The sequence below is a fragment of the Dromiciops gliroides genome, chromosome 1 (genome assembly GCF_019393635.1).
Source record: "Dromiciops gliroides isolate mDroGli1 chromosome 1, mDroGli1.pri, whole genome shotgun sequence".
Taxonomy (NCBI): Eukaryota; Metazoa; Chordata; class Mammalia; order Microbiotheria; family Microbiotheriidae; genus Dromiciops; species Dromiciops gliroides.
In genome coordinates, this window is record NC_057861.1 from 368,741,225 (window position 1) to 368,768,996 (window position 27,772).

The 27,772-nt window shown below is 35.5% G+C and overlaps 1 protein-coding gene and 1 pseudogene across 2 annotated transcripts in view; one reads left to right on the forward strand and one right to left on the reverse strand.

The window, feature by feature from the left end:
• The window catches only part of CDH12 (cadherin 12), a 1,430,569-nt gene that overhangs the window by 599,389 nt on the left and 803,408 nt on the right, over positions 1-27,772 (reverse strand). The window lies entirely within an intron of this gene.
• LOC122749319 lies at positions 69-5,519 on the forward strand (annotated as a pseudogene).

The window sequence follows — 27,772 nt, forward strand, 5'->3', positions numbered from 1 at the left end:
GGCTATAATTTCTGAGGAGGTTACCCACGATGTTAACCATGTGAGGACTTAAACAAATGTGCTTTCGCATGCTGTTTCTGAAGGTGCGTAAGTACTAGACACAGAGTGCAGCTGAGCAATCAAGAAATTCGTGTAGCTGATTTGTTAGACAAACCTCAAAATATTCAGCACTTCTAGGCAAAAGGGGGGGACTCCTAAACGTACCTTTGACCCTAGAGACTGATGCGTACTTTGACCTCTGTTTAGATAAAATGAACTTAGTGAGCTTGTCAACTCAACAAGGACAATGTTCTGTTATAAAATGAAGATACAGACAAAAAAGTATAACTGGCAGTTCTTCACTTTGACACACACACAGACGGGATTATTTCTTCATTCTCAAAAAAAGAGTCTAAAAAGTGGAGACTGAATTAACATCAAACTGAAGAAGTGATTATATTATTGCATTAAATATTTCCAATATACAAGATAATCAATAATTGAACTTTACTAAATTATTCCTTCTGTTACTATAAGGGAGTCTGCTAATATTTTAAATTACAATACTTAAAATAAACAGTACATTTTAGGGGGGGCTCTAGAAATTAGACACACTGCTTAAGATAACTCATTTTTGCAGTAGTAGCCACTTGCTAAAACCTATCCCACAAGCTTATCTTTTGTCACTGCCTACTTGACAGCTATGTTTTAAATCTAAAGTTACCAGTTTACTAATTATCTATGTATAGTTTTTTTTAAAAAAAAAGAAGGAACTAAATGTAGGAGTATCAAATGGTTAGTTTTTGTTGGTGCTAACTTTAACAGGAAAAAAATAAAACCATATGCAGATAACATAAAAAGAACAGATGAAAAAAGTCATTTGCATGTCTTTAGGGTGAGAAAAATTCATTGCCAGAAAGAATAACTGAAGAATGTCCTCTCAGAAAGATGCTGAAATGTTCAGCACCTCTATTTTTCCAAGCCAGTCACACTCAGGACATATGGAAATATCTTGGTCATACTGTGTTTTTATCGGTGTTATACACACACACACACACACACACACACACACACACACACACTTAAATTATAGTTGTATGTTTGTGTATATCCTGTAATAACTCTAATTCAAATAAAGGAACACTAAAGTAAACTTACCATATTTATAACAAAAACAGGTTGCCTCAAATTTTCATAGGATGTATCATAAAAGTCTATTTCCCGTTTTTTTAAAAAAAGTTGTTCAACTGGACCTTTTGTAAAACATAAAATCTCCTATAAACTGGGAAGTACTGCAAATAGGGCAAGTTCTTGAACTTAAAGCGCATGTCGTAATCATAAGCACCTTGAGGAAGTAGGGCTAAGACAATTCAATTTACAGATGAGGTCTCTTGCTCCCTCAGCTGGCTGAGGTTGGGAGCTGTATGGAAGAAATCCTCTCTTCAGTGGGCACCTACCCTCCTGCAGAGAAGGAACAAGCCACCTTTTACTCCTCAGCAGGAGAACCATTATCCAATTAAAGATTAGCATTAATGAACTCCACTTGAAAAATGACTACTTGAAACCTTCTCCACTTCTCAACTGAGACATCCAAAACACAAATAGTAAATAGGGAACATGGTTAATGTTTTCTTTATAAGAATGTGGGGGTATTATTAACAAAATACTGATAAAAAATATCTTTAATATTCTATGGTAGTTATGCAAATATATGCACTCATATATGCATACATACATGTATGGCTACATAAATTGATTTCTACATGCATATGTATATATCACAATATGTACCTGTACATTAACATATTTATACTGTGCCTATGTATGTGCAAGCAATTTTGGATATACTCTCTAACTGGTCCAAGGTCTTATTTAGGAATGAATTTTATTTTTTGAAATTGCCTTCCTTTCAAAACACCTGCTTACCTTACCCTACAACCTTCAAGAATTATATTTTACAGCTAAAAGGGGTGCTAATTTCACTAATCTCATTCGCTTTATTTTGCTACAGATGGCAAATTGCATCAGGTAAAACATCTTTGACTTGATGTAATTTTTAGCTTTAAAGTACAATTTTTGGGGGTTGTAGGTCACGATAAAACTAGGAGGAATGTATCTGGTGCCACTTAATTAAACATTCATAATTGCCTTGTTGGGACATTTAAGTAGTGTATGTTCTAATAGCCAATATTATAATAAACTTCATGGAAGAAAATTTATAACAGAGCAAAAAGGGGGATCAATAGTCAATCTCTCTCTCTCTCTCTCTCTCTCTCTCTCTCTCTCTCTCTCTCTCTCTCTCTCTCCCCCTCTCCCTCTCCCTCTCTCTCTCTCTCTCTTTCTCTCTCTCTTTCTCTCCTCCCTAAACTTTGAACATTTAATTTCTATTTTGTGCAAGAACATTAATATACTTGACAAAAATTTCCAATGAATGAGTCTGGAACTCTTTGAATCCACCTGAATTGAACAATTACCCTCATTAATGGTCATTTCACATCTACTTTGTTAAAACTTATTTTTGCATACCAAAAGGTTAAACACTCAATTTTGTAATACATTGACAGTGTCCATTTTAATGTACAATATTAAAGTTGTGGAGATTGTTAACAGTGAAGGACCAATAACTGTAATATAATAATGAGCAAGCCTTTCAAGTCAGGTTATTATAAAGGGTGAACCAAAAGTCACAAAAGGATTTCAATATTTAATAACTCCTTTACTTTTGTTTTTCATGTATAATAACGTAGCATCTTATATAGTATATAAATATATATAGGAAATGAATTTATATTATATGTGAAAAATCAAATCTCATAAATGGTGAAAAAAGAAAAAAATCATTCCAAAAGTTATTAAAACATTGTGACTTTTGGTCTACCCTGTACTTGGTTTTACTAAATAATAGAATGGAACACAGGCACTCTGAGTGGAAAGGGCTGTTTAGTTTTTTCATTTGTTTCCCAGAGTCTTTGCACAATCCCTACTACTTAGTGATTAGCATAGGTGTTGAATTAAAGCAAGTTGACTTGCTGAAAGCAAAAAGATGATGGGAAGTAAGATGATAAAATTTCTTGTAGATCTTGAAGAAGGGATGCTAGCAAATATTGGATCCAATTTCTTTACTTTATAATAACAGTAATAAAAATTATTTAGGGTTAAAAAGGTCTTTGTATGTATTAATTAATATGATATTAACAGCATCCTTGTTTAAAGTATTCTTCCCACTTTACAAATGAGGGATTTAATCTCTGAAAAGTTAAATGACTTACCCAAAGTCAAACAGCTAGTAAGTGACTGAGCCAGGACCCAAACCCAAGCTTTTTGTTTTCTTAATCTTTTTATTTTTCCACTATACCATGCCTGAGCACTCCAAAAATGAGATTTAAATGATTCTCTTCATCCTCATTCCTCACTTACTTGAGGGGGAGAGATGAGAAAGGAAAACAACAATAGAACAGATGACATCTGCATAGCAATAGCAAAAAAATATATACCTAAATCATTCTTGGTTATATTGCTATTTCAGTTTGACCAAGAACAGGACTGAGATATCAAAGTCTGGCACGTGATTTGGAATCAGTGTGGTTATAGACTGTTCAAATTTTACCTTGAAGTTTTAAATGAAGCCACATGAGCTTTAAAATAATTTCTAGATCATATTCATAAAAAGAAATTTGAGGGCTATACATTCTCATGTTTTCAACTTTTCTAATTAATAATATATTTAATAATTCTAGCTTTGCTAAACGACTTCACATTCAATTAATCTTTAAACCAACCAAATAGAGTAGCCAAGGATGTATTATCCCTATTTTTAAAAGGTTTAGGTAAAGTAGAAATTGGCAGCCTCTGGTTCTGAGGGCCTTCAAATGGAGACCCAGGCCCCTAGCCTGACTTGGAACAATTCCCAAATCCTCAGCTATAGCTTCCAGACCCAGCCCAGTCTGAGTCTGAACCAGAGTGATCCTCAGTCAGAGGAGTTCATCGAGAGTGAAGAGCCAGTGTTATTGACTGATACAAACAATGTATCCTGCTCTGAAATGGTATCTCAATTATCTACAAGAGAATATTGGCAATGGAGATTTCTCAGTATATAGTGCCAGTACCAATAATTTCCTCCACTGCGATGAGAAAAACATGGCTAACTCCCAAATTTTTAAATCAAAGTCCAACAAGGAAGAGATGAAATTTTATGATTCTTTAGAGAAGCTACAAGACATAGAAAAATGGACCACTGAAAAGAAGTTGTATCTGCACTAGACTCTCAGCGACACAGTAGGCCAGAAGATTTACATGGACTTTTGTGGTTTTAACTGGAACTGGATTAATAAATAACAACTGACCTCTGGGGCAGCTAGATGGAGCAGTGGATAGAGCACGGGCCCTGGAGTCAGGAGTACCTGAGTTCAAATCCGACCTCAGACACTTAACACTTACTGACTGTGTGACCCTGGGCAAGTCCCTGTGATGAAATAATGGGATTTCACAGATACTCAAAGACCCACCTGGAGATTAATCTAGACTGATTGAATGAAGTGAGAGTGATTGACTGCTGATTAGCCTACTTCAAGTTAACTGGACTGTAATCACACCTGGCTATCCCTTAACCAATTGATTTGGATGATGCCAACCAATCAGCTTGAAGCAGTGTGTAAGGACTGCCTTTGATCCAGACCTATAAAAAGCTTCCACAATCAGCTTGCTGAGGAGTTCCTGATTAAAGCAGGCTCATGGAGGAGGACTTCAGGAAGAACCCAACCAGGCTGGAACTCTAGGCTAGATAGGCCTTTTCTTAATTTTCTGAACTCCTTGTAAATATCTGTATGCTTTAATAAATGTTTAATGCCCAAAGACTGGTACTGAAGCTTTTTAATTTAAGGCGATCACACAATACAGATTTTAAACATCACATCACTTAACCCCAACTCCCTCACCAAAAAAAAAAAAAAAAAGAAATAACAGCTGACCTCCAACCTGCTGCTCATTGGCATGGAAGGACACGTGGCATCTTGCTATGATGAACATCAAAACTCCTTTGTTTAGATCAAGAGCTATAAGTGATGCATCCTATTTCCTTTGAGTGCTTATTTCCTTATCCCATGTACCATCCCTATTACAGGCAGGATCAGGTAGATTTTGACAATCCTGACAACAAAAGATTCCCCAATTTACAGAACATGATTGGCTAACAGACAGTGGTTGGCCCTGGTGATGTTTTTTTTTTTTACTGGTGGCATCACATAGAATCATTACTGAATGGAAGAACCACAGTCACTGTGAGCATCTGGTACAAGAGGGTATCCACCCATAATCACACTGAATATCTTCTCAAGGTTCATCAAAAAGTGTCTATAATGAGAAACATTGAGAAGATGCTGAGACATGCCATAGGGAACCTGCAAGAAATGGGTCCCTTGTTGAATATGATGATAAAGGGTCAATCTAAGAAGCTTGCCTGGAGGCTGAGGCCTCCTTCTGGATGGCTGACAAACCTCCCATCCCATCCCATCCCATATCATTTGTCCACTCTGTTTTGTTGATGAGGACTGGAAGATCCAGAATGATAATCATTGCACACAACACTTAACAAACTGAGTTCCTGGCCAGCCTCCTAGGGGAGGAAAGTGAGATCTGTTGTTTGTGGTCAAGTTGTTTCAGTCATGTCTGACTCTTTGTGAGTCTATTTGGGGTTTTCTTGGCAAAGAAACTGGACTGGTTTGAAATTACCTTCTCCAGTTCATTTTACAAATGAGGAACTAGGGTAAACAGAAATAAATTATTTTCCAGGGTCATATACCTAACTAATAAGTGTCTGAGTCCAGATTCAATCTTATAAAAATAAGTCTTCCTCACTCTAGGCCCTGGAACTCTATCCAGGTCAGGTGGGGCAATTAAACAATTTGCCATCCTCTGCTCCCATTTGGGGGTGGGGGGAGCAATTGAGGTCAAGTGACTTGCCCAGGGTCACACAGCTAGCATATGTCTGAGGCCAGATTTCAACTCAGGTCTTCCTGACTACAAGGCCAGTGTTCTATCCACTGTGCTACCTGCCCTTCCTCTGCACCCATCTTGAGTGATTTCTTCCTCCCCCACATCTCTTCGTAATCATCTTCCCTCTCTCTGCCCCCCAAGTCCTACATTCAGTTTAGAGTTCTTGCTTTGTCTCACTGTGTGTGTGTGGGGGGGGTGTTCTGTCTTTGTGTCCTTCCTCTGGAGCCCCTGAGGCTATAATGCTGTTCTTGTCATTTGGCATGATGTCCTGTGGCCTCACTTCCAAGGTCTGAGGAAGGGAAGGAGCCAAGGTTGCCTGTACCATATTGGCATCTTTGAAGGCAGTTTATGGACCTGATGACTAGTCTCCAAGGCTCCTGGAACTCCTAGGTGTTTCAGCCTTTCTTGTTCCCATTCTTCCAAGGTACTATGCCTGTATACCAACAATCTAGTTTAATTTTCAACAGCACAGGCATAATGTATTTACAACAAGAAGGAAGGAGCTACCTGGCATGTTTGTGTGCATCCTTGTCCTCAAACTCTGGCCAGGATCTGCCTACCAAAATTCTCCACAGTAGGACTTGGCCAAGACTGGATGTGCTACAGGACAAGGAGCTTCCTAGTCTTCATGTAACTCTGTCCTGATGGCCACATTTTGATTGAATTCTGTCTACCAACACTTCACATTTTGACTTGGTTCACTTCCAATGTGTATTACTGCAGGGAATTTGCTGCCTGACACAACAAGATTTTTAAATTTGGTTTTTAGGCTATTTATATTGGTTTGGCCTTGCTGCAACAAGCTTGAGGTTTATCAGCTAGAGCCTCTGAGGCTCATGAATACCTTTTCTATCTCCATTTGGGGTTGAGCTTCCAGGCTTTCATGCTCTGAGCCAACTGCTCACTTCCATGGGCAGTAGGAGGTCAATGATGGAAGCAGTTGACACTGGGGTCTAAGAGGTGAACTAGGACCACTCTTCTGTCTATCCCTTGGAGGAGAAGAGGCAGAACCCTTGGCATCTCCACTAGTTATGCATGTACAGACGCTCCAAACTTCTGAAAAGCCCCACAAGAGTCAAGGTGCTTGATTTTCTTGAGCAACAGAATAATACTATCCTTCTATAAGAAATCTCCCTGGAATGAGTGAAGGAGGAAGATGAAAAGACAGGTGTTTATTTTTGTTTTCCTTTTTACCAAAGTTTGTCCCACTACTTTAACTCAGGCCTTGACCATGTAATGCTAGAATGAATCAGTAACAGGAATAACACTGCATCCTTTGACAAAAATTTAAGCATTCCAACCATTGTGAGCTTCTTTTTATTACATGTGGTGGGGGTGAGGGTCTTACTAGTTGGTCATTTTACAAAATTGACTCAGTTTCTGGGATCTGTAAACTGCAACCTTTGGGTCAAACTGGCCAGTCTGTTTTTGCATAGCCCCTACCTAGGAATGTTTTTACATTTTAAAATCAAGTTTTATTGTATTTTTAAAATGTAAAAAAAAAAACACCACAAAATAAAACATTTTTAGCTCCCAGGATTGGAAAAGAAAAAAGGAGTTTTTGGTGGTGGTACATCATTTGGTCCTTAGGCTAAAAAGTCTGCTTATCTCTAGTTTTATACCTGTCCTCATGACATAATTTTCCACATCTACCTATGCACAATTGTATTGAGAGTGAATAACAGGAACTCTTCGAATTCAATAGCTGGGTAACATTTACCAGTTTCCTAAAATTCACCTGTGAACTTTTGATCTGATTTAATCATGATTCTGTGCTGTACTCCTCACTTTTAAGAATTATCTCATTTCTATAGCTATGCCTATGTTAAATGATTAAATTATCAGCAGATAAGAAATCCCAAAATATTATTATTTTCAAATAGGGGAAAATAACCAAGCTGACTAACAAAGTGATAGCACATCGATCTTCCCAAAGAAGCATGTCACTAACTCTGAGAAAGCTTTGATCTCAGAATGCTATTAGGGTCTTTTGTGTGTTTTTATTTATGTGTATAAGGTACACATTTTAATTTACCTGTTGATTTTTTAAGTTATTAAATTATAGGTACTCCATAGAGAGACATATGCTCATGATATCAAAAGCAGGACAGAATAGTTGTCTGAAAAATAATTGGACTGCATCATTGGAAAATGCTTAACATTTATTGATGTCTTTTATTTTTATGTCACCTTTATTTCTAAATATATTCTTCCCCTTCCCTTTCCCAGTGAGGCATCCATAAAATAATGAAGCAGACAAAAAGCAGTTCAGCAAGACTAACCAATATATCAAATGAGTTTGGCAGTCCATGTAATGTTCCACTATGGAGGTACCTTTTCTAATTTCTCCTTTAGGGAGAAATGATTGTAATGATGCAGGTTCAAGTTTATTTTTGTAATTGTTCCTTCCAATTGTGTTTCGAGTGTTGAATATTTGGAGGTTTGCCCTACAAATCACGTACATCAGCCTCTTAAATAGTACTGGCTTCTAGTTCCACTTCCTTGCCCCTGAATCAGCTCATAAAAGTCTTCTTCTCTGAAGTCTTCATATTAACCATTTCTTATGGCACAGTAATATTCCATTATATCCATGTAACACAATTTTTTTAGTAATTCTACCAATTAAGGGAACACTGGAATTTGAATCAGGGGACTCATGTTCAAATCAGACAGTTTTCTGGCCCATCATAATTATTTGGCCTTGGCCAATTTGTTTAACCTTCTTGGTCCTCAGTTTCCTAATCTTTAAAATAAGATAGTTGGATTAGTTGACTTCTAAATTCCCTTATATGTTTAAATGTATGATCCTATGTGTAGTAGATACTTAACAAATATCAAACTAAATTGAATTAAAATAGGGAGACTAGGAAACTGGTCCAGACTTTGACACTATCAAGCTATAAGATATTTAACTAGGCACAACTTATCTTCTACTCAATATCTTCATTTAAAAAATGAGGGGGCTCTAGAAAATTGTCTCAAAGGGCCATTCCAGCTTTATTATTATCTGATCATAAAAAGCTAAGATCATTTGTCCTTGACTTTGCAAGGTTATGAAAGAATTAGGTAGGCACCAGGTAAAAAGCAATATAGGCTTTCCCCCAAAATTTTGTATATATGCACACATATACACAAAATATTATTTTTATATTTTTCTCTACAAGTAATGCTTTGACAAGAATTGTCACTAGGCATAATTAAAGTAGTTTAGGATTCACCTTGTGAATATTGGTTTCAGATTGCTCATAGAGAAAAAGACAAATGGCTAGTTTCCAGCAGATTTTTAGAGATATTCAGGTTAATCATTATAATATATTCCTTTTTCAAGGGACATGGCCATTACATTATCATGCCAAGATTAGGTCATTAGCCCCCCTTTCCCTTCTCCTAGCCACTGAAAAATTAAAGATGATATAATTATAGTGATTGAAAACTACCTCCATATTAATGGAATGCATTGATTATCTAATATTAATTTTTAATATTTATTATTCACATTGCACTTTTAAGATGCCTGTTACTTTTTGAATGGATTAAATGAAATGACTTTAAATCTACGCAATCTGTTGGCTTCTGCTCATCCTATTTAAATTAGATTTATTTTGCTTTATATCTTTTAAATGTGATTTGTAGGTTCATATAGTATGAAATAAAATAAATGAAACATTTTTGGACAATAATTGCTTCAGGAAAGGTACAGAAACAACTCAATATGCATACAATTTGAACAACATACTTCCCTGCTGTAATAATTAAAAAAAAAACAAAAACCCTATCTTTATTATAAAGGACATATACAAATTGAGGCCTTGGCTTAATGAATTATTAAGTTCAGCAGCAGGTTTTTTGTTATTGTTTAAAGAGAGAAAGCATTATTTTATTAAAGGGACAATAGTTATGAATGTCTGACAGCTTTAGGAAGGTACTGAGTCAAACATACAAGAAACAAAAGTAAAAAGAATTGCCATCATTTCAATTGTTGTTAATAGTTTCAACAGTTAATTATAAAACTCAGGAATCAAAAAGATTGCCCTAATTTAAACAAATCTAGGGTCATGGTATTTTTCAAACAGTGGTCCAGGATTCCAAAAGAAATATAAATAAACATGTAAAAGTGGCAAACAATTATCAACCAAAAAAAACTTTAAAAAATAAACAATAATTTCTCTATCCCAGGATTAATACAACTTTATCTGTTTAATAGTACATTAAGACAGGTTAAAACTGCACTGCCTCCGGCCTCAGACACTTGACACTTACTAGCTGTGTGACCTTGGGCAAGTCACTTAACCCCCATTGCCCCGCAAAAAAAAAAAAACAATTCACTGCCCCTGTACATACTAAACTATTTTAATTTCTTACAAGAATCTATATTTTAGAAATTGAAATAAATCCAATTTTCCAGTAGTATGTCTTAAAGAAAAAGAGAAATCATCAAATTCAAAATCCAGCTTCTAAGTGGAAGAGAAGTTTTAAATTCATAGTACCTTTGCAGATAATATTATATACTGTTAAAAAAAATCAGCATGATCTCATGTGAGAATAAAAAGGATGGTGTAAAGAATTCTATCTAGACTTTCTTCTCATGTTTCTAAGTTTCGCTTGTCATTTCAATATAAAATTTTCTTGGGTCCATGATTGTAAAAGAATTACACAGGTGTGGAACAAGAGTTCCACCCATGCAGTGAATTTTATTTTATTATTTATTTCAGAAGTTAAACTTCTTTGGACACACAAGAAATCTACCTGTTACCAAATTTCACCATTGAGTTAACAGTAAAGTTCTATTGTGTATCCACTTCCTCTACTTTACCAAACAGCAATTTCCTTCAGGTACCATGGTGATAGTTTAAATTACCTCTTGAGTTTCCTTTCTGTCCTCTTATTACATTGACTATTTTGCTAATCTAGCTTCTTCTGTTCCCCCCTCTTTTTCTCTCTTGACAGAAGTCAATACTCTGCTGCCACCACATCAGCTATATAAGTCTGTCTGCCTGCCTCACTGACTCCACATCCCCTTTTAAAAGCGCTTAGATCTATCACTATGGTACTGAGTATAAACAGCAAGTTGGTTAGATCTCTATACCAAGTGAACTCTCAACTTACTTCTAATTCATATAACCTTATTTAGATAGGCATTTTTTAATAAGATTTTGTTGTCACATAGTATTTAAAATCAATGGGCTTTACATTATGGAACACAAATGCAAAATGGTTTCTGTCTCAACAATTTGTAAGGTTTCTAATTAGATAAATTCATCTAAAATGCAACATTCTATGAATTTACACTTCTAACTCCAAAGACTAATTATAACAATAACAGCTAACATTTATATATATATATATATATATATATATATATTGCTTAATACATGCCAGACACTGTTCTAAGCACTTTACAACTGATCTCTTTTTTTTTTTTTTTTTTTTTTTTTTTTAGTGAGGCAATTGGGGTTAAGGGACTTGCCCAGGGTCACACAGCTAGTAAGTGTAAAGTGTCTGAGGCCGGATTTGAACTCAGGTACTCCTGAATCCAGGGCCAGTGCTCTATCCACTGCGCCACCTAGCTGCCCCAACTGATCTCTTTTTGATCCTTACAACAACCCCCTGGGACACAGCTGGTATGCTTATCTCCATTTTATAGATAAAGAAACTGAGACAAACAGGTTAAGTGACTTATTCAGGCTTACACACCTAGGAAGTGTCTAAGGCCAGATAGGAAATCAGGATTTCCTAACTCCAGTCAATTATTCTCTGAAATGCATTCATGATATGCCTTGACAACTCCCCTTCTTTTACAAGGCCTAGCTATATGATGGTTAAAATTTAAAATTTATGTTCAAACTCCATTATTTATATCTGTGTTTAAAAGTCAAAAAAAAAATCCAGGTACCTCTTAAACAAGACAAAATCATACCTTGATATTTTCCCCCTAAGGTTCTATGTCTCAGTAGACTTTGTTTTAGGTTTGTAAAAATACCAAAGTTTAAGTTGTAAGGTAGGTCCATTTGTTTTGGCTTGTTTGAATGTGTTCCCAGCAGTGACAAATAAATTAGAGTGCTGGAACGTGGGATTGAAGGAATTTCAGGATGGGGGGAGCTGTTAAGATAAAGGTGAGCAGGAGCCCTGAGAGAAGTAATGTAGGTGACATTTGAAAAAGAAAAGAAAATTCTCCTTTTATGTTCTCTCTCTGCTGTTCTTTCATTTTCAACATTTTCCCACTCCTTTTCTATGTTAATGCATGCAAAGGAAAATAGAAGAGAAAATGAAATGGATTATCCATAAAACTTGGGTACAAATTGTTATGAAAAAGTAGATAAACTACAGTCTGGTGAAGGAGATGAAGTCAGAGGATTCCAGTTTAAATCCCATCTCTGTCAAACTATACTTTTCTTACTTTGTATAAAGCATTTAACCTCTTTAGGCCCTAGTTTCTTTACCTGTAAAAAATGTCCTCTGATGACTCAGATATATCCTAGCTCTATTTCCTTTATGTTATATTGGATTTGTATGTGTTCATCACACCCTAGTAACTTTTTGTTATTAAATGATCCATTTTGTATTTGTAACTCCACATAAAACTACATCCCTGTCTGTTTCAAGAAACCTTGAGTTTTTTAGAACATTTACTATTTATACCTACATGCATGTATACATGTTAATATATAAGATTATTCTAAACTCTGAATATATTTCAAATTATTACAATTTTCCCCGTATGGGTACAACCCTCCACAGAAAGAAATCACCCCCTCTTGCCCTCACATTCCACACAGAGTATATTATAGAGTCTTTGTGAGTTACTTGTGTTTTAAAAACATAATCATCATCCTTTGGCCAAACAAAAGTAATGTCTCTGAATGTAGTGCATCGTTGTTGTTGGTTTTTTTGTTTTGTTTTGTTTGTTTTGGTGAGGCAATTGGGGTTAACTGACTTGCCTAGGGTCACACAGGTAGTAAATATAAAGTGTCTGAGGCGGGATTTGAACTCAGGTCCTCCTGAATCCAAGGCCAGTACTCTATCCACTGTGCCACCTAGCTGCCCCTTGAATATAGTGCATCTTAAGCTAGGTAATAGGCATAACCTAGACTGAGATAACAGATCTTGTGCTTTTCAGGCATAACTCAAATTTCTGAAAAGTATGTCTTTAACGATGACACTACACACACACACACACACACTCCCCAAAAAATTCATTTGCATCTTCCCACATATTATTGGAATGCTTGGTTGTTTAGTCATTTTCAGTCATGTCCTACTCTTCCCGACCCCATTTGGGATTTTCTTGGCACAGATAATGGAGTAGTTTGCCATCTCCTTCTCCAGCTTTTAAAGATGAAACTGAGGCAAACAAGGTTAAGTGACTTGCCCAGTGTCACAAAGCAAGTAAACATCTGAGGCCAAATTTGAGCTCAAATTTTCTTGACTCCAGGTCTGAAATGCTATCTACTATACTTCCTAGCTACCCCCAAAACCATTGTACTTCTAATAAAAAATATCAGATGAAGGTCTGATATAAGAACTGATAGGAAACATGCATATTTATGCAACTAATAATACAAAAGGGCAGTGGAACAATAACCAACTGATGAACAGCAGAGAAAAACACCACAACAAGCTTACAAAAAAGAAAATATCAAGTATTAAAAAACAATTAGAAGGGGCAGCTAGGTGGCACAGTGGATAGAGCACTGGCCCTGGAGTCAGAAGGACCTGAGTTCAAATCTAGCCTCAGACACTTAACACTTACTTGCTGTGTGACCCTGAGCAAGTCACTTAACCCCAAGTGCCTCACCAAAACAAACAACAACAATAACCTGAGAATATTCAGCTAGTTTAACTCTTTCACCAAAAAACAAAACAAAACAAAACAAAACAAAACAAAAACAATCAGAAAGATGTTCAAATACCTAAGTAATCAGATAATTGCAAATCAGGATGAAATTAAGATACTATCTTATACTCATCAGAATAGCCAAAATAGCAAAAAATCAAATCCAATGTGATTGGTGCTATGTAGAAAAGGATGCTGTTGTTGGGAATGAAAACTGGTTCAAAACTTTTGGACATCAATGTGGCAATATAGGGTTCCTGTGGTATGATAGATAAAGTGCTGGTCTTGGAGTAATGAAGATATGGGTTCAAATCCCACCTCAGACACTCAAGTACTTTAAACTAGGCAATTCATTCATTGTTATATGGCTTAGGTAATTCCCTAGGAACACTTTACTAAAGCCTACATGAATTGTACTTTAATCCATCGATTCAAAGTTAGATTACAATTATGCCTTTGAAGAAAATAAATCACGTTTCAGGAATTCCTCTGTGTTGATGAGATTAATGGCCCATTCTGAATTCATGTATGGCAAATTATACTGTCACAAAAGTAATTAAGCCTTTAAAAAAATTGCTAGATCTCATCCAAAAGCATGATGGGTGGAGAGATAAATAAAAAAAAAGAAAAATTTGGAGAAAATGTATATATTCAACAGAGACTGGCTGAATAAATTATGATGTGATGAATATATGAAAATATCATGATATTATAAATGATAAATATGAAGCACATAAGGAAATATGGAGATATTTCTATGGTGTGATAGAGCAAAACAACAAGAATGTATTCACGTCATTCAGACAGAGAGAAAGAGATGGATGTGTGTATGTGTGCATATATGTGTGTATGTATATATATATATGTGTGTGTGTATATATGTGTGTATATATATATGTGTGTATGTATATATATATATATATGAGAGAGAGAGTTAGTTGTGTGAATATATATTTCTCTATACACGTAAATATTTTTTACTTGCCAAGAGTAACATAGCTAGTATGGATTGAAAACAGAACTTGAATCCAGGCTCTGTCTACTCTGTGAGGCTGTTTTTCTAGTCCTCTTTAATAGACACATCACATATATATGCAAGAATGTGTATATATACACTGCATGGGACTGACTACAAGACTTAAATATCTTTTATACTTCAGTATTTAAGTGAATCTGCCATCTAATCAATATATATGACTATATCTCTGTTATTACCAGCCCAGTCTAACCAAGTAAGAAATTCATCACCAAATGATTGATTACCAAATAATGTGTTGTTTCTTTTTTCCTAATCATAGAAACTCATGACTCTGTGAAGATCTCATCTCTATTTCTACTCCATATGCAACTTTGGGCTGATTCTCAGAGTCAGGCAGAATCCTTATTCTCCCACATATATATTAGCTATGTTACCTTTGGCAAATTATTTAAAATTCTCAGTACACCAAAGTGAGTAAGTATGTAGAGTTGCAAAGCAGGTACTGCTTTACATTGGTAGAAGTTCCTCAGGTCCTGAGAGCAAGAAAGGAAAGGAAAATAGAACAAAAGAATTCTGTAGCCAAAGATGGCAGTAACACAGATAGGCAAGCAGCATTTTCTTGGCTTGTTTGTTGTTCCATAATTCACTGCCTCTGCTGTGTTAAAGCCTAAGACTATGAGCAGGTTTTGGCTCTTGTGCTTTATCTTTATTTGTGTGTATTGTTGATGAAAGTTGTTAAGCTTATAACATTTTAAAAAAGTAAATTATTTTATAATTATTACTACCATGTGCCTTCCCAAATAGGCAACCCTATAATGAAAAATGTAACTAACAATAGAACTACTTTATATATAGGCTCACTGTGCCATTAATATTAAACACACACGGGGGCAGCTAGGTGGTACAGTGGATAAAGCACCAGCCCTGGATTCAGGAGGACCTGAGTTCAAATCCAGACTCAGACACTTGACACTTAACTAGCTGTGTGACCCTGGGTAAATCACTTAACCCTCATTGTCCCACACCCACAAAAAGAAAAAAAAATATTAAACACACACACACACACACACACACACAAACACAAAGCCTATGGTGCTTTGTTGTCAAGATCAATGATTCTATATCAAGGGGAAAATAAACTTCAGACATAGTATTATTTTTAAACTGAGTATTATTTAAAAGAAGCTCATGAAAGTAACCAGGCAACAACTGTAAGCAAGAATAAAACACTGTTTGTAGGGCATCTACCTCTCCCAACAACACCAGTCATATAGCAGGCTAAGCTTTGACTGAAGAATCAGATCAAAGTTGGATATGGAGTAGAAACAGAGATCTCCACAGAGTCATGAGTTTCTATGATTGGGAACAAGAAACAACACATTATTTGGTAGCCACTCATTTGGTGATAAATTTCTTACTTGGCTAGCCTGGTCTGGTAATAACAGAGAGATACAGTCATATATATTGATTAGATGGCAGATTCACTTAAGTACTGAAGTACAAAAGATATTTCAGTCTTGTAGTCAGTGCAGTGCTCTTTGAATGTAACAAGCAATTGAAGGGACTGGTAATTTTTCATTTTATTCTATAAGACACCTTTATTATTTTATACATTAAAATTCCTAAAATATTTTAAAAACATTTCATAGTAAGTATCTTAGGTGACATTTGAACTCAGGTCCTCCTGAATCACAAACACATTCTACATTGGATTTGGAGTCAGGAAGACCTGATTTTGAAACCTGCCTTAGAGACTTAATATCTGTGTGACCTTGTACAAGTCACTTGACTTCAAATTCTAAATAAATAAATAAAATAAATCCCTATGCTCTAAAAAAGACTATCATAAGAAAAAAATAGAATAAAATATAGAGTAGAATCAAAACCAGATTGAAATATAATTGGGAAAATCAATAAAAATACAATATATTTAAAAAAAAGAAAATGAGTATGTCTGCCACCATATTAATTGGATTTGCTTTGGGAAACTTGTAGAAGATCATGGACAATATTCCCATAAAACATCAGGAGCTATAGTCTGTAATACTAAAGGGGTTATGCACATAAATAAGAGGACAGAGCCATTTGTATGAATTTTGAATATTCCCATAAATGTTCCACAGTGTACACTATGTGTCTGAGACCTTAAGCTTCTGTTTAGTGTCCTTGAGTTCTGATAAAATGGCAGTAATAGTAGCATTCAAATAGGGCTTTTAAGTTCGTGAAGGACTTTACAATATTATTTCAGAACAACCTTGGGAGGTAGCTATCGTCATCATAATCATCATCCTCCCCATTGTTCAAATGAGGAAACTTAGGCAGAAAAAGGTTATTAAGTGATTTGGCAAGTTCACATATATAGGAAATGACTAAGGTTGGACATGAACTTTTGTCTTCCAAACTCCAAGTCTATCATTTTATCATCTATCACCATATAGCTGCTTATGTATCACCTGGGCTATCAATCTGTTTTCTTTCCTCATGACTGCCCTATATCCTTTTCTTGTCAAACCTATCACTAATAATGATATTTAATTTATGTCTTAGAAAGAGGTTGTTGGGGACAGCTAGGTGGTACAGTGGACAAAGCACTGGCCCTGGATTCAGAAGGACCTGAATTCAAATCCGGCCTCAGACACTTGACACTAGCTGTGTGACCCTGGGCAAGTCACTTAACCCTCATTGCCCAGCAAAAAACAAAACAAAACAAAACAATACAAAACAAAACAAAACAAAAAAAAAGAAAGAGGTTGTTATCACCAACATCCTGTATACTTACCATGTAAGTTTCATTGTCCCTTAGGTTATTTAGAATTTTAGGGTTTGTTTTTTTATTTTTGTTTTTTGAAATCATTTTATTCACAGGCATATAGCATGACTGTGTACATATTAGGTTTAAAGAAGCAAACTTTTTCATTGATGACCATTTAGGAATCATTGAAAGCACTGTATAGCAATTTACCAAGTGAAATTCAGTCTAATTTCTTCTGCATACTCAATTCTGAGCACAGATTATTATTCACCTGTAGCACATCTCAGATATAGATTGATAGACTTATTCAATGAATTACCCATCTAGCTAGAGGTGACAGTCAATAAGCCTTTATTAAGCACTGACTTTGTTCCAGGAAATATGCAAAGTAGCAAGGATTCAAGAAAGAACAAAGAATGTCTGCCCTTGCCTCACAATATGGGTACTCTTCACTATTCTGGATTTTTTTAAAATTTATTTTGTTTCAGAATAGATTGCTGGATTGATCTTTTTTCATTATTGTAGAATAATAGGCAAAAATAATAATAGGCAAAGCTGAGGCAGCTTTGTAGTGTTTTAGGGTGCAATACAATTGAAATGGTAGCATCTGCTGATATTGTATCATTTGTAAATGCAGACATTTGGAAAACTGTTCCATCAACAGGAAATCAAAGATAGCATCAATTGCTATACAAATAATAAGGATTTTATAAGAGTCCAGAAACCACTTTAGCCAGCCAATACTTAATCTCCCCACCAACCAAAACAGATATGGCAATTGGGGGCAATATCACTTTTAGGAGAAAAGCTCATTTGCAAAGTTGAAGATGAAAAAAGATCAGACAGAGCAAAAATGAGCTTTCTGAGGATTTGGCACAGTATCAAGTCAAACCAAATCGTCTCAAGGTCATTCATAAATAAAACTGGAAGGAAGATATAAACAGATATAAAATGGAACATATCTTCCAGAATTTGTCTGGTAATCAATTCTAATTGAGAACAACAGTGAAACTACCAAAATTGTATTACTGCCTCTGGTCCATATGAAGAAAATGGTAGAATAGAGAATAGCATCTGGGGAATCTGACCGTGTTCTTAAAAAAAAAAATTTGTACTAGATGTAATAGGATTGTAAAGGTGCTCAGGGATCAATTCTCAAGATATTTCAAAGAGATAAAAATTCCAGAAGAATGGAACAGTTCGTGGATGAAGCTTTTAGCAAAATAAAGTGACCAAGAACACATTTCTGTCACTGGAAGAATATTGGGGTTAAAAATAGACATATCTATTTTTAAATTTCTAGGAGCAGCTTGGGATAGTTTTCAGTGCTATACAGTTTCCTAAATGTATTCCAATCCCCTCTGTTCCTCCTGTTCAGTTCTGGACTGAGCTCATTGTTCATGTGTAGCATGTGTCTATATTGGAAGTGGGGTGGCAAAGTGGAGCTAATAAGGGACTTGAGTCAGCTTTGAGTGCTCATCATACAACTACATTGGCAGAATTTGTCTTAAGTCTCTAACCCTGCATCTTGGTAGTAGATGAGTACACAGGATGTGCCAATACAGGGGAAAAGAACTGATGAAACATTTTTAGAGGCATAGTGTTGCTCATCTAAATTATAGTGTATCACCTGAACTTAATCATAGTTCCCAAAAGAGTGAGACCTCAAAAGAATCCTTAGAAAACCTAACTGAAGAAAAGATAATATTAACTCTACTCATGTTTACTGACTTCAAGAAATTATTTGACTCAGTAGAGCAAAATGCTGCTTTGGGTATGATACTCAGATAAATATACTCTCACATATATACATCAAAATTATATCAGTGACCAGGGCCTCCTTCCCAACTATCATCCATCTGCTCTGTTAAAAATATCATTTTTTTTTCCTGGCTCTGTTTCTCTATGATGAGCTTGGTATACTCTTTTTTCCTGTGTGGAGTGCTCTGGAGGCACATAATTGGAACAATCAAATATTCCAAATCTTTTTGATCATACTCAGAAAAATGGCAAATCACTCCATCAAGGGATAGAGAGGTGAGGGGGGGACATGAGATTAGTATGAATGGTGCCCTTAATCTCAAAGGTGGATACAAGATATATCTTTGGCAGCTAGGTGGTTCAGTGGAGTGCTGAATCTGGAGTCAGAAAGAGCTGAGTTGAAACCCAAACTTGGACATTTCTTAGTGATATGACCCTGGGAAATTCACTTGAGCTCTGTCTGTCAAGGTTTCTTAAATGATAAAATAAGGATAATAACAGCACCAATTTCCCAGTGTTGGTGAGGATTAAATTAGATAACATTTGTAAAGTGCTTAGTATGGTGCCTGGAACATAGTAGTAATTAACAAATGTTCTTTTTACTTCCTACCTAGTGCCTAACCTCACATTTCATAACTGAAATGAAAAATTTCTTAGAGATTCATACCAGAAGGCTATAAAAAAATCTTCATATTCTCTGATCCATACTTTAAAAAAAAACAAATTCACTTATACTAGAACCCATATTCTACTTGTTTTACACTGAGAGTTTGCCATTTTCAGATACTTGGCATGAACTAATAACTCTACTTCAACACACACTATCTGCATTCAGGATAACTTCCTTCCAAATACCTAGGAGCCAGCTTCCCAGTCTCAGTAGAGTACACTAATTTTCCCTTTAAGTCTGGGTGGTAATATAATTATGAGAGCTATGGTCCAAGTCCAGTATCCAGAGTCTTACAACAAAAATCCATGATAGGAACCAGTACAAAGATGATATTATTCAAAGATCTACTTAATGAGTAGAGATAGAGTGTAGTGAAAAGATTGATGGATTTAGTCAGAAGACATGGGTACAGATCATGGCTTTTAAAATGATTATTTAAGCAAGTCCCTTAATTGCCCTGGACGTGTGTATATATTTTGTTCTTTTGTTGTTGTTGTTGTTTGGTTTTGTTTTTAGTTTTAGTTTCCTCATCAGTAAAATGAGGGGTTGAACAGGATGGCCTTGGGCAACCCTCTCAGCTCTATGATACTCTGTTGTAGAAAGGGAGACCAGTTCCACATAAGATAACTTATTACAACTATGAAGCAGCATATTAAACAAGAAGATAGATTTCTGCAGTTGTCAGGGGATATATCATGAATAAAGTATTATCAAAATACTAGAACCTGGTTCTCTTTTAGGCTTTATACCAACCACCAGGCACTTGTTTTATCAATGATAGCCTTTGGGGGTTTCCCAAATGTTGCTGTGTATACCAATGTTTAACATCCTATGAAAACATTTGTGTTGTTAAATAATAATTATTTTTACAGTGACATTAAAACTAATTTTTTTTAAAAAACATTGATCAAATCACTGTCATAGTGATTGTTTATACCAAGGAAATATTTTCTTTCATTTTATTATCCACTATTTTGGGAAACATGAAAATGTATAATCAATTTAGAAATCATATAATAGTTTGATTTTCTTCATAATGTTTGAAAGCAAAAAAAAAATACAATCTGTTGAGTTTTTTAAGATAATATTACCATTGGGAGCAGCTAGGTGGCACAGTGGATAAAGCACCAACCCTAGATTTGGGAGGACCTGAGTTCACATCCAGCCTCAGACACTTACTAGCTGTGTGACCCTGGGCAAGTCACTTAACCCTCATTGTCCCACAAAAAAAAAAAAAGTTTTTTAAGTTAAAAAAAAAAAGATAATATCACCGTTAATGAGGACATATTTTTACAGGTACTAGACCATTCAGTGTTTCAATTACTGAAATATTTAAAGTTTAAAAGTATAGGTAATTCCATATGTATAATACATGATATAGATATTTTGTATTGCATATAAAATATATGTATATATGTGTGTATGTATATGTGTATATAAGAGTTCATGTATGTGTGTTTAATCATTCACTATTAAATTCTAGAGACTGCCTGAGACTTCAATTATATAGTTAGATTAAAAATGTCCTAATACAGTTAATAAAAGACATTATTGGGAAATGCATATGTATGTATGTATGCGAGCAGGTATGTGTGTGTGTATGTGTATATATATATATATACATATATATATATATATATATATATTGTACGGATGGATAGGTAGATATATATTCACACATATACACATATATTCCTGTAATGATAAATGCCAGGTAGACACTGTGTTGTGCACTAGGAAAAAAATTAAATTAAATTAAAAGGTGAAAAAGTCCCTTACCTCAAGAAAATTATATTTGGGTGGATAGCATTAAAAATGTTCACAGACAGAAAATTATTTTTACAGAGGTGATAACAAGTCAAGAAATGCATCTTGAAGGAGGTGACACTTTAGTTAAGCCTTCAAAAGACATATGGATTCAAAAGGGAAGACATGAGGGAGGTGAGAAGGGAAAAAGCATGCCAACTCTGTGTCAGGCACCATACTCAGTGCTTTACAGATTGTCTCACACAACAATCCTGGGAGGTAGGTGCTATTATTATCACCAGTTTACACTTGAGGAAATTGAGGCAAATTGTGTTTAAGTAAATTTCCCAGAATCACAGAGATAGTAAGTATCTGAGACCAGATATCAATTTGGGTCCTCTTGACTTCAGTCTTAGAGGTCTTTTGAGTATGCCATCTAACTGACTTCAATAATTTCATTAAAGTGGGAATAGTCTCCAACAATTCATAACACAGGCCATCCACGGTTACCTCCGCAATTTGGGAGGGGGGGCAACCTATAGAAAAGCATGGAGGTAGGAGGCACAATCTCTTATATGGCAGGAAGCAAGCAGGTCAGTTTTGCTTAAATGTAGAGTTTGTAAAGGGGAATAATAGAAAACAAATATAAGAAAAATAAGTTGAATACAGATCATAAAGGGCTTTAAATGCCAAATGGAGGAATTGGAATTTTTTTTCTTTTTTCTTTCTTATAGGCAACATAAAGTCACTAAAGCTTCTTGAACAAGAAAGTAACATTGTCAGACATGTTTAGCAGCACCAATTTGACAGCTACATGGAGGATAGAATGGAGAGGGTAGAGGATAAATGAAAAGATATTGCAAAAATCCAGATGAACATATCCATGCACAGTGGAGAGGACGTGGATAATGATCATGCAAATCAGACTAGAAAAGTTAGAGAAAAAGGAAGAAAACCAATGCAGAGCCATGTCATGAAAGCCCATGGAAGCAAGAGTGACCTGAAGGGACAGGTGATAGATGGCATCAAGTTCTGTAAGGAGGTGAAGAATAAAGACTTTTGAAAATAGGCCATTTGACTTAGCCTTAAGATAACTTTTGACCAGGGGGCAGTTAGTATACTGGATAAAGCATAGGCCCTGGATTAAGGAGGACGTGAGTTCAAATGTGGCCTCAGACACTTGACACTTACTAGCTGTGTGACCCTGGGCAAGTCACTTAACACTCATTGCCCTGAAAAAAAAAAAAAAGGAATACTTATGACCTTAGACCTTATAGTTGAGTGGTGAGCACATAAGCCAAAGGGTTGGGAAACTGAGTTCAGCAGTGAGAATGTGTATATAATACAGTTGCATGTTTTTAAGTGTCATGAATTAAATCCATTTAAAAAAATAAACCGGGAAGAAAAAAACATATCGCAAATATGTGTTATAGACCCAAACACAAATGGTATATCCTTTAAAACAGAGGTGATGGAGTAAATTTACCAGAAAGGATGATATATTTTAAAGAATTCCTAATAAAGTGACTAATGTTAACACTCTCATAAATTTACATAACCTTATTTGGTCATAATAAAACATACTTTTTAAAATCCTCCATAGCATCAATAGTAAAATTCTACTCCAATGTGGCATTGGGGTATGGAGAAAACTATGTATGGGCTATGTTGTCAATCACTGCAGGTAGTACCCACATTAATGAAATCATGGATTCCTTGCAATGTATTCTCAAAATAACTATTAAAGGGGCAGCTAAGTGGCACAGTGGATAAAGCACTGGCCCTGTATTCAGGAGGACCTGAGTTCAAATCTGGCCTCAGACACTTGACAGTTAATAGCTGTGTGACCCTGGGCAAGTCACTTAATCCTCATTGCCCCACCAAAAAAAAATAATAATAATAACTATTAAAATACTGCCTATAGTATTCTCCTTGTCAAATGTTTCTGAAACTGATGAATGCCCTGTTGCAAAATAAACATTAAAGCAAGAAATTTAGAGAGATGATGTCTTATTCTTTAAGAGAATCATAGAATCTTTAGTGATACAAGGAGCATAAAAGGAAAATGAATCTGACTTCCTCCCTGTGAGACTCAAGGGGACTAATTAACCCAACCAAAGTAACACAATGAGATAATGTCAGAACTAGGTCTAGAACCTAGCTTTCTTCTTGGCTTTATAAAAACCAACAGGAAGGCAACCCTTGCTGTTTCATCAATGGTAGCTTTTGTCTTTTGCAGCCTAGCTTTACCATCTAACCAATGTAACATTTTAATATATTGTTACTTATATCATTCATTCCTCCGCTGCCTTGCAGCTATACCCATATATGGGAAAGACTTCGTGAATTAACCCCAAGGAAAAATTAGGAGTCGAGTCCCTTGGGCAGTTGGATGTTGGACATCACATCCCTCTGGCAACTCCTGCAGCAGCACTGGTGCCAGACTGTATTGGCTCTGCCTCTCCTTTGGATCCACCAATGTCACGGAGAGGGAAAAGCTGCTGCATTGACAACAGCTTGTTTTCCATATTGATCTGCCAGGCCAGCGCCCTGGAGAGGACACTCCAGCTACTCCTCATGGGGTAGATACAACACGGCATGTGGTAGTTATAAGTCACAAAGGAGCTGCAGCTCCCATATTGGACTGCATAGCCACACTGTGGCCTGTGGCTCTTCAAGGCGCTGATCCATGGTCATCTGTGACTGGTGGAGGCCTATTACCATATCATTCATTTCCATATTAACTATTTGTCCTCTATCCCTCTTGCTACTATCTCATTGAAAGCCTTAGTTTATACAAAATACATTTTTAAAGAAGGAAGAAATGTATGAAAAAATTCAGCAAAACCATTCAGAATGCAAAAAAAAAACCCTATGTTATATTCAATTCTACATATTTGAAAAGTAATATGGTAGAGGGTGTGTAATTTAAGATTCTAAATGTGGATTCTAATCTGTTCCCCCAGTTTTGAGGGAAACTGACTAAAATCACTGATAAAATGAGTTTAGGTTTTTAAGGGTTTATTGAAAAATAGAAAGAAAAAGATTGAGAACAGGATTCCAACAGCCTGGCATTCCTATCTTTCCTCAAATTTCCTGTGAAGTCCTCTGCCACTGCCACCACCATCAAGTCAGGAACCCAAAAGAGCAAGAGTTCTCTGCGCAGGCCCTCTTTCCTCCTTCCTGTCTCTTCCCAGAAAATAGGAGGCTACTCAAGTTGATTGGCTGGTAGCCTTGATAGACAGCACCCATGAGCAAATGTCACTTCCTGACGCCAAGGAAAAGCCACAAGGCCTTGCCCTCTGAGGCATTTTCCTCATGGCGGAGCTTTCCCATAGCAAGTCTCCAGTAGGTGGCATCATTCCAATCATTACAAGGGAATCTTCTCACATTTCTTTTTTGGGTTAAGCTTGGTCATTACATTTTTATACCTTTAAGTTTTGATTGTTGTGTGGTGGTTGTTCTTATCATTCATATTGTTATAGTGATGGTATAGTTTGTGTTCTTGGTTCTCTTTGTTTCACTTTGTAACAATTCATTTAAGTCTTTCTATTCTTCTCTATTCATCACATTAAGTGCTTCTTGTAGCACAGTAATATTGCATTATATTCATGTACCACCATTTGTTTAACTATTCTCTAGGCAATGAGCTTCTGCTTTTTTTCCATTTCTTTGCTATCACAACAATTGGTGAAATAAATATATTGGTGTAAATGGAACATTCTTTCCTTCCTTCATTTATTTTGTCATTGACCTCCATGGGATATATGCTCAGAAGTGGAATCTTTAAGCCAAAGGCATGGAAATTTCAGTCACTTTATTTGCGTAAGTCCACATTGCTTTCCGGAATTGTTGTATTAATTCACAGCTTTACCAAAACATGCATTAGCTTTTCTGACTTTCCACAACGCTTCTAACATTGACTATTCCCATCTTTTCTTATCTTTACCAATGAAAAATTAAGCCAGTAACCACATCAAATATCCATGGCCTCACCTAACACTTTGAAGGATGTTTCTGACAGTCTAAATCTCATGAGATAATTCTCGCCACCCCCCCCCCAAAAAAAACCTGATAACATGGATTCTACACAAATGATCACATGAAATTGGGAAAGAGTTATCTCTATTATATTAAGTGATATCATTTCAGAAAGAAAGCTTTTGTATTCTCTTAGAAAGAAATTAAGGTTCTCATTTAAATTTAGATTTATAGAATTTTAACAATCTTAGAAAAAGATGCTTCATGGAGATAATAAATTAACAAATTTGGATTAAATAAAATTTAGGTACTATACCATTACTGAACTGCATGTAAGTATTAACAAAGAATATGGAAACTAAATACCACAAAAAAAGTCATTTTAATTTAGGAAAAAGAATCTTTTATTTGTTTCACCCCCACTATTTTGAAGCTGTGTAGCTATCTTTACATAAAGTAGCACCAAATAAAAATATGGGTACATTCTGGTTCTCAAGTACTTAATGTTTACAAACAAAATATTCACTCCCTCTCAATTATTCATATCCACCCATGCAGTAGAAATATTCTGTTCAACTAGTTATTCACTGATCTTTCACTGGTCTCCATTCAGTTTCTCCCTAGATTTGACAAGCATATGTTCTCTTCTGTTCACATCTGAAGAGAATCAAGCAATTTCAATAAAGCAAGAGAGTGAACAGTTGAGGACATTTGCAAGCCTGGTGTAACATATATAGAATGTATTTCAGCTGTAGACTAGGTTTGCTCTTATTTTTCACATTCAACCTTGGAGATGGGGTTATCATCTGTATCAGTACAATGAGTACCCACACCAAGGAAATTGTGGTTCCTTGAATTACTAAAATTCATTCAGTCCACATTTTGTGTCACTTCAAATTTCTGAGCTGTGGTACAACTTCATTAAACTAAATTTAATAGGCTTGGATGTGTGAAGTGCATATAAATTTGAATTAAGATAATCCAAATATGCTTTGGTGAAGTCTAACCCAGGTTAAGTGATTTGCCCAGTATCATACAAGTGTCTGAGATGATTTTGAAATCAGGTCTTCCTGACTTCAGACCTGATTATCCATCTACTGAGCCACTTCACATGTAAATTTTAGTTCTTCTTTAAAATAATCTTTTAATATTATGTATATGTCAAAGCCTAAGTTTGAGACATTTGTTAAACATGTAAGCTATGATGAAGAACTTTTCTTATTTTATTTTATTTTTTGATCATATACATGGATATGTATACTTGTTTCATATGCATGATGCTTAGAATTTGACAGTTTAACAATCACTACACTTGAAACACTAGCTAGCATAATTTAGATCCTTTGAGTTTAGTCCCTTGAGTGAGCAACACCTGGCATTTCAATTCAAGAGAAACTCCTTCCTATCATTTATAATATATTCTGCTTCATGTGTTCTGTTTCCGGATAAACTACAAAGATTTTTTTTTAATTTTTTAATACTCTGGAAGAGGTTTAAGCTTGTTAGTTTCTTACTTTCTTGTACTTACTTCAGTATATCTCCTTGGTCTGCCCTACATTATGCTGTGCCTCTTAGCTTGGATTTAGAATGGGAATTGCACTATCATTTGGAGCATTATTATTTCTTTTGTGGTGTCATGCTCACTTTTGGTTGTTCTTTATAAATAATAGTAACACTTCTGGCAGCTCCAACATCAGAGATGGATTTCAAGTACATTACAATTCCCTATCAGTCACTGATGTGGCAGGTTCTATACTAGATAACAACTTTGTTTCAGAAAAAAAAAAAAACCCACAATAGCTGAAAAGGCAAAATAAGCTGAGTGAGACATAGGCCAAATGGAACTCAAAAGAGGCCTATAATATCATCAGGCTTCCTCTGGACTTTGATACAAAGGGCACAGTGTGTCTTTTTCTGTCAAGTGATGACAACATAAGCATTTCAAGTTTATCCACTGATCATTTCCCCCTCAATAAGAAATAAAATGTCTCCAAAGAGAGAATAAAAAAAAAGAATGCTTGCATAAAAATAAAATGAATGTTCTATTTTGTGTTGAACACAAGTTCTTCATCTTTCATA